Source organism: Puma concolor, chromosome C1, assembly GCF_028749965.1.
Source record: "Puma concolor isolate L17-30 chromosome C1, mPumCon1.1.hap2, whole genome shotgun sequence".
In the NCBI taxonomy this organism is placed as follows: Eukaryota; Metazoa; Chordata; class Mammalia; order Carnivora; family Felidae; genus Puma; species Puma concolor.
In genome coordinates, this window is record NC_141674.1 from 24,570,366 (window position 1) to 24,581,615 (window position 11,250).

General features: G+C 44.3%; 1 long non-coding RNA gene across 1 annotated transcript; it reads left to right on the forward strand.

Moving 5' to 3' along the window:
- The first annotated feature begins 1,074 nt into the window (after positions 1–1,074).
- Positions 1,075–10,464, forward strand: LOC147577901 (uncharacterized). Its single transcript, XR_015254153.1, has 3 exons — positions 1,075–1,460; positions 9,757–9,934; positions 10,053–10,464. It is a non-coding gene; the product is annotated as an uncharacterized LOC147577901 (long non-coding RNA).
- Positions 10,465–11,250: the final 786 nt, after the last annotated feature.

Sequence of the window (11,250 nt, forward strand, 5' to 3'; positions counted from 1 at the left end):
GGTATTTCTCCCACATTAAAAGCATGGAAATAAATATCAACCCTCTCTTGACCCGACACCCATTCCCTAATTCCCTTTACAGCAAAACTCCTCTAAGACTTGCCCACCCGCGCTGTCTTCAACTCCCCTCTCTTCCCAATCTCTCTTGAATTCACTTCAGTCGGGTTTTTGCCTCCCCACAATAAGTTGACCTAACTTTTGTTAAGATGTTAAGAGCCATGGCCAATTTTCAATTCTTATTTGGACCATTAGCATCTTACTTGACACAGTTGATCACCTTCCTACTTTTTATTTTATTAAAAGGTTTTTTTTTTTAATGTTTATTTATTTTTGAGAGAGAGAGAGACACGGAGTGTGAGTGGGGGAGGGGCAGAGAGAGAGGGAGGCACAGAATCCAAAGGAGGCTCCAGGCCCTGAGTTGTCAACGCAGAGCCAGACGCAGAGCCAGACGCAGAGGCGAACTCACAAACCGTGAGATCATGACCTGAGCCAAAGTTGGAGACTTAACTGACTGAGCCACCCAGGCACCCCATCTACCTTTTAAAACTTTTACTTTCAGGGGCGCCTGGGTGGCGCAGTCGGTTAAGCGTCCGACTTCAGCCAGGTCGCGATCTCGCGGTCCGTGAGTTCGAGCCCCGCTTCGGGCTCTGGGCTGATGGCTCAGAGCCTGGAGCCTGTTTCCGATTCTGTGTCTCCCTCTCTCTCTGCCCCTCCCCCGTTCATGCTCTGTCTCTCTCTGTCCCAAAAATAAATAAACGTTGAAAAAAAAAAATTAAAAAAATAAAAAAAAAAAAATAAAACTTTTACTTTCTTCACTTTGCTCCAGGACACCATGCCCTCCTGACTTTCCTCTTACCTTGCTGGCATCTCCTTTTCAGTGTTCTCTACTGTTTTTTCACTGACCTCTTGTCGCTGGAATGTCCAAGGACTTAGTCCTTGACCTTCTCCTTTTCGATATCTGTAATCATTCACCAGATGATATCATCAAGTCTCACGATTTTAATTAACTAATTTAAAGAGAGGCAGAGACAGAGTGAGTAGGGGAGGGGCGGGGAGGGTGTAGAGAATCCGAAGCGGACTCCTCACTGCCAGCACAGAGCCCCACGCAGGGCTTGAACTCATGAAACTGGGAGATCATGACCTGAGCTAATTCCTCAGCAAATCTAGTTGGCTTTGTCTTTAAATTAAAAAAAAAAAAAAAAGTTTATTTATTTTTGAGAAAGAGAGACACTGAGTGTGAGCGGGGGAGGGGCAGAGAGCGAGGGAGACACAGAATCCCAAGCAGGGTCCAGGCTCTGAGCTGTCAGCACAGCACAGGCTCCAGCTCACGAACTGAACCGCGATATCATGGCCTGAGCCAAAGCGGGATGCTTATCTGACAGATCCACCCAGGTGCCCCGGCTTTACCTTTGAAACAACACCAGAATCCTGTCACTTCTCACCACCTCCACTGCTGCTGTGTAAGTCCCAGCCATTATATTTCTCACCTGGATAAATGCAAGAGCTTTTTAACTGATATCTCTGTATCCACTCTTGCCTTCCTCTCGTATAGCCTTAATTCATCCTGAAAGTAATCTCTTAAAAAATATAAGAGAGTGGGAATGTAAAATGGTGCAGCTGCTCTGGAAAACAATACGGTGATTCCTGCAAAAACTGAACACAGAATTACCATATGATCCAGCAATTCCACTTTCTTGGTATATACCCAAAAGAATTGAAAGCAGGAATTCTAACAGATATTTGTACACCAGTATTCACAGCTGCATTTTCTCAGTAGCCCAGAGGTATAAGAAACCCAAGTGTTCATTGACAGATGAATGGATAAATGAAATGTGGTGTATACTTACAAGGGAATGTTATTCAGCCTTAAAAAGGAAGGAAATTCTGACAGGCTAAAATGTGGATGAATCCTGAAGACATTATGTCATGTGAAATAAGCCAGTCACAAAAGGATGAGTATTGTATGATTCTACTTATATAACATATGGAGTAGTCACAATTCACAGAAACAAAAAGTAGAGTGGTGGATACAAGGGGCTAGAGGGAGGAGGGATGGGGAGTTCTTGTTTAATAGTGGGTTCAGAGTCCCAGTGTGGTAAAATAAAAAGGTTCCTGAGATGGATGACGGTTTTGGGTGTGCAACAGTGTGAATGTCCTTAATGGCACTGAACTGTTTAGTTGAAAATAGTTACAATGTGAGTTTTACGTTCCATGTGTTTTCTCACGTTAAAAAATTTATAAGTCAGATCGTGATCCTCCTCTGCTCGAAATTCTCCAATATCTATTTACTGTATTCAGAGGAAAAGCTGCTAAGTCCTCACAATCTCCTTCAAGGCCCTAGGTAGTTGATCTGCCCTCAAACTGCTGGCCCCTTTAATCACCCTGTTCCGGTCACACTGGCCGTTTTTTTTTTTTTTTTTTTTTTAATTTTTTTTCAACGTTTTTTATTTATTTTTGGGACAGAGAGAGACAGAGCATGAACGGGGGAGGGGCAGAGAGAGAGGGAGACACAGAATTGGAAGCAGGCTCCAGGCTCTGAGCCATCAGCCCAGAGCCCGACGCGGGGCTCGAACTCACGGACCGCGAGATCGTGACCTGGCTGAAGTCGGACGCTTAACCGACTGCGCCACCCAGGCGCCCCGACACTGGCCGTTTTTTTAAAGTTTGTTTGTTTGTTTGTTTGTTTATTTATTTATTTAGAGAAAGAGAGAGAGTGCAAGTGGGGAAGTGGGGGAGGAGCAGAGAGAGAGCAGGACAGAGAATATGAAGCGGGCTCTGTGCTAACAGCAGAAAGCCCCAACACGGGGCACCTAAGATGACATCAGACCCTTAACTGACTGAGCGACCCAGGCACCACCATATTGGCCATTAAAATAATTTTTTTTTTAATGTTTGTTTGTTTTTGACAGAGAGCGCGCAAGAGACGGAGCATGAGCAGGGGAGGGGCAGAGAGAGAGGGAGACACAGAACCAAAGCAGGCTCTAGGCTCTGAGCTGTCAGCACAGAGCCCCGTGTGGAGCTCGAACACGAACTGTGAAATCATGACCTGAGCTGAAGTGAGATGCTCAACCGACTTTGCCATCCAGGCGCCTCTCCCATATTAGCCATTTTGATGTTCCTTCAAAGTTGCCAGCACTCTCCTGACTCAGAACCTTTGAACTTCTTGTTCCCTCTGCTTAGAATGACCTTATCCCAGGGGGGCCTGGGTGGTCCTGCTCTTGATTTCTGCTCAGGTTATGATCTCATGATTCATGGACTTTCATGGGCTGCGTTGGGCTCTGTGTTGACAGTGTGGAACCTGCTTGGGTTTCTCTGTCTCCCTTCTCCTCTGCTCCTCCCCCACTCACTCTGTCTCAAAAATAAATAAACAAGGAAGGAAGGAAGGAAGGAAGGAAGGAAGGAAGAAAAAAAAAGAAAGAAAGAAAGCTCTTACCTCAAATACCCATTTGCTTCACCTCCTTCAAATCTTGACTCAAATATCATCTTTGGGGGCACCTGGGTGGCTCAGTCGGTTGAGCGTCCGACTTCGGCTCGGGTCATGATCTCGCGGTCCGTGAGTTCGAGCCCTGCGTCGGGCTCTGTGTTGACAGCTCAGAGCCTGGAGCCTGTTTCGGATTCTGTGTCTCCCTCTCTCTCTGTCCTTCCCCCGCTCATGCTCTGTCTCTGTCTCTCTCTCTCTCTACCAAAAATAAATAAACATTAAAAAATTTTTTTTAAATATCATCTTTTACCCACTCTGACCACATTTAAAGTTGCAACTTGCACCCCCACATTCCCATTCCTCTCCCATGCTTAAATTTTTTCTCCACACCGCTTACCACCATCTGACATACCATATATTTAAAAAAAATTTTTTAATGTTTAAAAATTAAAAAAAAATTAAAATTGAAAAATTAAAAAACATTTTTTTTTTAATGGCCATAAGCCTGGAGTATAATTGCCAACATATACTTGGGGGTTAAAGATAAAGGAGGTTTGTAAAGGAATTTTTTTGTGTGTTTAAGGAGACTGGCAGGATCCTGGGAGGTTAGGATAATGTTAAGGCAAGATTCCCTTTTGCCCGTAGCAAAATTTCATGCAGGCAGCTGAGCTCCTAGAGGGAGGTCACTCTGCCGTTTCAAGGACTAGTCAATGGGCTGTAGGCAGTAAGGGAATTTAATTTTTCATTTGCCTTAGTTTCCCACATCACCATGGCAAGCACTTAAACCCCCTTACATCTTGATGAGGGTGATATTAGGTCTCCAGAAAACGGAGTCTGTAGATTTCTGGAGATCAGCTATTGATAAGATTGTTCTTTTCTTTGTTGTTAGGCAGTCAGGAGTGTCTAAGGAATATCATACATATCCCACCTGCACAGGGGGTGGGAGGGCTGCTGTTAGCCTGTACTTTGCCCTCAGCTTGCCCCACGCTCCCTCATCACTTTGACTGACATGCCCCCTTCTGCCCTGCTGGACCCCTCTTGGCTGATGATTTCTTGTCCCAGGATCTTCCCGGCTTTGGCTCCCAGGAAGGCCTGACACCCAGGTACCACCAGGTGGTGCTGTGGACTCATTCAGGTGAAGCTGGCTCTCCGTCTCCAGGAGGCACGGAAGGGCCTTAGGATTCCCTCTGGCTCCTCTGGAGAAGCTTGGTTTCCTCTATGGAAGGCAGATGGGCCCCAGATGATCCTGGGAGGTGAAGTCTCCAAAATCCACCCTGGGTCTGCACTGGAGATTCCAGCACAGTGTTGGCAGCAGACCCACTACATAATTTGTGGGGCCCAGTGGAAAATAAAAATGCCGAAGTTGCTGCTAGAGGCAGCGTTAACGCATGCCTAAAAGCATGCAGAATGGTTCTGGTTCAGTCTTCTAGAGCTGACTGTTAAAATTTTAGCAATTTTAGGGGTGCCTGGGTGGCTCAGTCAGTGAAGCAACTGACTCTTGATTTCAGCTCAGGTCATTATCTCATGGTTTGCAAGAGATTGACCCCAGAGTCAGGCTCTGAGCTGACAGCGAGGAGCCTTCTTGGGATTCTCTGTCTCCCTCTTTCTTTGCCCCTCCCCTGCTTGCTCTCTCTCTCTCTCTCAAAATAAATAAACTTAAAAAAAACTTAGGAGTTTTGGGGCACCTGGGTGGCTCAGTTGGTTGGGCGGCCGACTTCAGCTCAGGTCATGATCTCGTGCTCTGTGGGTTCGAGCCCCGCGCCAGGCTCTATGCTGGCAGCTCAGAGCCTGGAGCCTGCTTCCGATTCTGTGTCTCCCTCTCTCTCGGCCCCTCCCCTGCTTGCTCTCTGTCTCTTTCTCAAATAATAAACATTAAAAAATTTTTTAATTAAAAAATTTTAGGAATTTTATGAGCTGATTGTTGAACACAGCCATTATAAAAATTAAATGATATAAAAAGTATATGAAATAAATTATATAAAACCAAAGGTAATGAATACCCCAAACTCATCACTATATAATTATTTTTATTTTTTGATTGATTGATTTTTAGGACATATGTCATATATTGACCCTGTGTTCCCTCACTCACTGGTCACTACTCTTGACTTGTAGAACAGGTACAGAACTGCAAGGAATCATCCCCAGCTCTGTGATAACCAGATCCACCAGTTCTGGGGGTGTGGGGGGTGTCACATCATAGACCAGAATTGACAACCGTAGGGACGGGTGGTTCTGCCAGTTAGCTATGACCACATGTTCTCCTCACTCCCACAGCAGATCGTCAGGGTCATCTAGTTCATTAGAGACAAAGGCATCAGTCTGCACACACTCGCAGAACTTGTATGTTTCACAGCAGACCAGCACTGGCACATTATGGGCTTGTGCCCCCAGGGCCAGCTCTGCTATCTCTACCCGTGACAAGATTAGTCACAATTGGTTAGCATATAGTGCAACAATGATTTCAGGAGTAGATTCCTTAATGCCCCTTACCCATTTAGCCCACACACCCCCACAACTCCTCTAGTAACCCTCTGTTTGTTCTCCATATTTAAGAGTCTCTTATGTTTTTGTCCCCCTTCCCTGTTTTTATATTATTTTTGCTTCCCTTCTCTTATGTTCATCTGTTTTGTATCTTAAAGTCCTCATATGAATGAAGTCATATGATATTTGTCTTTCTCTGACTAATTTCGCTTAGCATAATAACCTCTAGTTCCATCCATGTAGTTGCAAATGGCAAGGTTTCATTCTTTTTGATTGCTGAGTAATACTCCATTGTATATATATACCACATTTTCTTTATCCACTCATCCATCGATGGACATTTGGACTCTTTCCATACTTTGGCTATTGTAGATAGTGCTGCTATAAACATTGGGGTGCATGTGTCCCTTTGAAACAGCATACCTGTATCCCTTCGATAAATACCTAGTAGTGCAATTGCTGGGTTGTAGGGTAGTTCTATTTTTAATTTTTTGAGGAACCTGTATACTATTTTCCAGAGTGGCTGCACCAGTTTGCATTCCCACCAGCAGTGCAAAAGAGATCCTCTTTCTCTGCATCCTCGCCAATCAGGCAATCTGTTGTTGCCTGAGTTGTTCATGTTAGCCATTCTGACAGGTGTGAGGTGGTGTCTCATTGTGGTTTTGATTTTATTTCCCTGATGATGAGTGATGTTGAGCATTTTTTCATGTGTCAGTTGGCCATCTGGATGTCTTCTTTGGAGAAGTGTCTATTCATGTCTTTTGTGACGGCTTCCGGTCGTATGTTTAGGTCTTTCATCCATTTTGAGTTTATTTTTGTGTATGGTGTAAGAAAGTGGTCCAGATTCATTTTTCTGCATGTCGCTGTCTAGTTTCCCCAGCACCATTTGCTGAAGAGACTGTCTTTATTCCATTGGATATTCTTTCCTCGTTTGTCAAAGATTAGATGGCCATACATTTGTGGGTCCATTTCCAGGTTCTCTATTCTGGTCCATTGATCCAAGTGTCTGTTTTTGTGTCAGTACCATACTGTCTTGATGATTACAGCTTTGTAACACATCTTGAAGTCTGGGATTGTGATGCCTCCCTCTTTGGTTTTCTTTTTCAGGATTGCTTTGGCTATTTGGGGTCTTTTCTGGTTCCATATATATTTTAGGATTGTTCTAGCTCTGTGAAGGATGCTAGTGTTATTTTGATAGATATTGCATTGAATACATAGATTGCTTTGGGTAGTATCGACATTTTAACAATATTTGTTCTTCCAATCCATGAACATGGAATATTTTTCCATTTTTTTGTGTCTTCTTCAAATATATTTATATTTTTGTATATATTTAAATTTATATATAACTTATATATATTTAATTATAGTTATTTCATGAACACTTATGCTTTTGAAGTGACTTATGTTTATTGTGCCTATACGGTGAAAATACTATATAGTGGTGTGCTTCTTGGTTCAGGTTTCTTGCCAACTTTGCATTCAGTGATGTCACACTGGTAGTTAAAAATTGACAAAAGTCGGGGTGCCTGGGTGGCTCAGTGTATTATGCATCTGACTTCGGCTCAGGTCATGATCTCACAGTTTGTGAGTTTGAGCCGCACAGATTCTGCACTGATTCTCTCTCTCTCTCTCTCTCTCTCTCTGCCCCACCCCACTTGCATGCACACACACACACACACTCTCTCTCTCTCTCTCTCAAAATAAATAAATAAACTTAAAAAAATTGACGAAGGTCAGAGTGTTCATGTCATCAAAATCTAGAAACACCACAAATCATGTTCGTCCCCCACTCCCCAGCTGAAACCAGTTAAACTTTTACCAGTACACCCTGGTTGTACTCCTAATGTGCTGTGCCATGTGATCTTGAGCAAAGCTCTCTTCTCTCCATCCTCCCATACTTAGTGTATCACTTTATAATTTACAAAAAAGGGACATTCTTTGTGTGCTGGGCACTGTTGTCCCATGTAACTTTTTTTTTTAAAGTTTTTTTGGTGTGTTTTTAAATGTTTATTTATTTGAGAGAGAGAGAGAGAGAGCATGCACAAGCAGAGGAGGGACAGAGAGAGGGAGAGAATCCCAAGGAGCCCCCAAGCTGCCAGTGCAGAGCCCAACATGGGGCTCAATCCCATGAGCCACGAGATCATGACTGGAGCCGAAATCAAGAGTCAGATGGTCAACTGACTGAGCCATCCAGGCACCCCTCATGTAACTCTTACAACCACCCAGGAGGTAGATTATTGTGGTACAAAGAACAAAGGATGTTGCCACAGAGGAGTTGATGACTTTGGCTCCTGGGATGGCTGTCCCCGGGACTCCCGAAGGTGGCACTGTGGTTTGACTCAGGGAAGCCAGCCACATTCCCTTTCTGTGCCTCTGTCCTGCATTGAGAAAATAATAATAATAATAATAATAATAATAATAATAATAATAATAAATATAATAGTGGTCTTTCCAGCCATCTTCAGTGTTGTTTTTGGGACTTGTACATCAGAAGCCTGCCCCCTAGCTGTACCTTAAGAGTAGAAAGAGGAAAGATCTAGCCCTCTCTGCTCCTGTAGAAGGTCACAGCTGTAGGAGGTGAAAACTGGCATTTCCTTCTTACTATAACAACAGACAGTGAGAATTTTTCCCAAAAGGGAGACTGGGGTTGGATCCTTTAGGAATTCAGGAAATGCCAGCACAAAATATGATGCTTTGGTGTACTGATTATTTTGAACCTTGCACCTGAAAAAACAACAAATCTGGGGAGAGGCTTTCTCTGAATTCCCCCTCTCTGCTCAATGACAGATCCTTCAAAAGGAACTCAATTGTCTAACATCCCCTCCTCTGGAGCTTCATCAACCAGGAAAGATTGACTTTTTTACAGGAGAGACTAGAAATTGACACCACTTCTAGAAGTGACATCCAGACACACTTTGTGGCAAACCATCATATCTCCCCTGTTTTCTTCTAAGGGCCCTTCATTTATTCTCTCCCCTAAGTGGCCTATCCCTCCCCTCTCCTTCCCTGTTAAGATGGTATATAACCTCCCAATCCTACTGCTTTTTTGGGGTATTTCCTTTTTCCTCCCACTGTGATCCCCACCTGCATGTAATATTAAAAGTGAATAAATATGTATTCCTTTTCTCCTATTAATCTGTTATCAGTCTATTTCATAGACCCAACTATGGAACCTAGGATGGCTGAGGGAAAGTTTTTCCTCCCCTGTGATGTGGGGGGCCCAAACATTAACTGTTCTATATACCCCACTTGCAGCCGAATACATACACCCTGTGTCCCAAATTTACACTTGCTTCCCGATTAGCAGAAAGCAGCTATCACTCCTGTAATTAAAAACACCCTGAGTGCCTGGGTGGCTCAGTCGGTTAAGCATCTGACATCAGCTGACAGTTCTCACAGTTCGTAGGTTTGAGCCCATGTCGGGCTCTGTGCTGACAACTCAGAGCCTGGAGCCTGCTTTGGATTCTGTGTCCCTCCCACCACCGTCCTTCCCCCAGTCCCGCTCTGTCTCTCTCTCTCAAAAATGAATAAACATTTTTTAAAAATTAAAAAAACACACAACCTTACTCCCCAAGGAAGGAACCCCAATGCCTTGATGTTCCTTCTCTAGCTTTCTCAAATTCCCTTCTCAAAAATCTGCACTCTGTGACTAATGGTGAAGTTAATAATCCCTACACAACCACCTGGAGACAATAGTAGGGGAAAGGGAGAAGACGAAATATCTAAAATGTGTGAATAGACACATCAAGGAGGGAAGTTCAAGTAGAGGCCATAATTGTCGCCTCCATAACCCATTTTAAGGCCGATGTTGTATTTATGGCTTTGCTTCTTCACTATATCTATTTCAGGTTTCTTCTGCTTTCAGTCAGTAAGGGACAGCCAGGTTCTTAGCTCACAGAAGAGACTCAAGCTTTGATTCCCGAGAGATCTGTGCCCTGGGGGACCCTCTTGTATGGAACTGCAGCAGTCTTGCTGTGACTCTGATCACAGGATTTGTACTAGGAATAGGATCATTCGGGAATACAGGTAAGTCTTTCACTAAGCCTCCTTGCCCCCTCTGTGTGGTAACAACCTATTTCCCCTTGATAGCCAGACATTGTCACCCCAGAAAATACCTTGATTTCTTTTTTGCTTGTCTGTTCAGGAGCATGAAGCGTTCAAAATGGTTGGGTGGCAGTTTCAACTTCCAGTTTGGTGGGAAAACTGTGTCACTTGGTGGAGGCATTTGTCCCTCAGACACTACAGGCTTTTAACACACCTCTCCTCCGTATAGTCATGAGGCCAAGAAGCAAAGAATGTTTGAGTTGTAAAACGGTTTCATTGTGAGAGAGCCACTCCTACATCCAGCCCCTTGGTCCTCGAACTGCTCTCTGGCTAAAGGAGAAACAGTACGTACCCTGGTTCAGAGCATTACTGTATCCTGTGGATGGCTCTCTAGTTCATGAAGTGTCTACAGCTGGGACCTTACGTGGACCTTCAGGAGGCCTTTCCATCATGGTAGAATGCTGACTAATGGAGCACGTGGTAAGACCAATGAATCCTGCGGGTACCCCCTGCTCAGTTTCCCACTTCTTGTCTTGCAAAGTGATTTCCATGGTTAGAAACAATATTTTGTGAGATAACAAGACCGCGTATTAAGTCCACAGATGGAGATGTCCGTCTTCTTTAGCCCATGCAGGTAGTCTCCACTCCTGTCATCATGGTCCTTTTTCAATGAACCTATGGAACAAGAGCTGCACTGGCTGGGGGAAAAGGCCATCTGGTTAACTAACATCCACAGAACATTCTATTTGCTATTCAAAGCTTCCCCCATAGTTGAGGCCCATGGTGACTATTTGTATGGCATACCTTCTGTCTCATGATCTGGGACCATTCTAAGAAATTCATCTTTCCCAAGCTTCTTTGTCATGAACTTCCAATCTTGTAAGACTTTCAGCTGTTCAAATCATTAGTCATTGCCCATGAACTGGTACAGGTCCTCACCTCGGGCCATCTTTTCTTCCAGGCAAAGTGGGTAATGAGACATGCTGCTTACAGTCCTGCCCTGCTGAGGGATCTCCTTCTCCACTATCCCTCGGGGCCACTTCTTGCTGTTTCAGAATCTGTCATCAGAAAACCAGGCTCTAATAATTTCCCCTTCACAGTGGAGCCTTGTTGTACTCACTCACATAGCTGGGAACATTCTACTGGTCTGGGCCCACTCCAGCAGGTCTATCCTTGCTCCTCTGTCCCCATCCTTTTGTTCCCAAGTCTCTCAAGCAATCTCCTTGAGAACAACCTGCTTCTATATGGACCCTTTCCCCGAGGGAACTGCTGGGCAGAGGGGTCAGATGGCAGTTCAT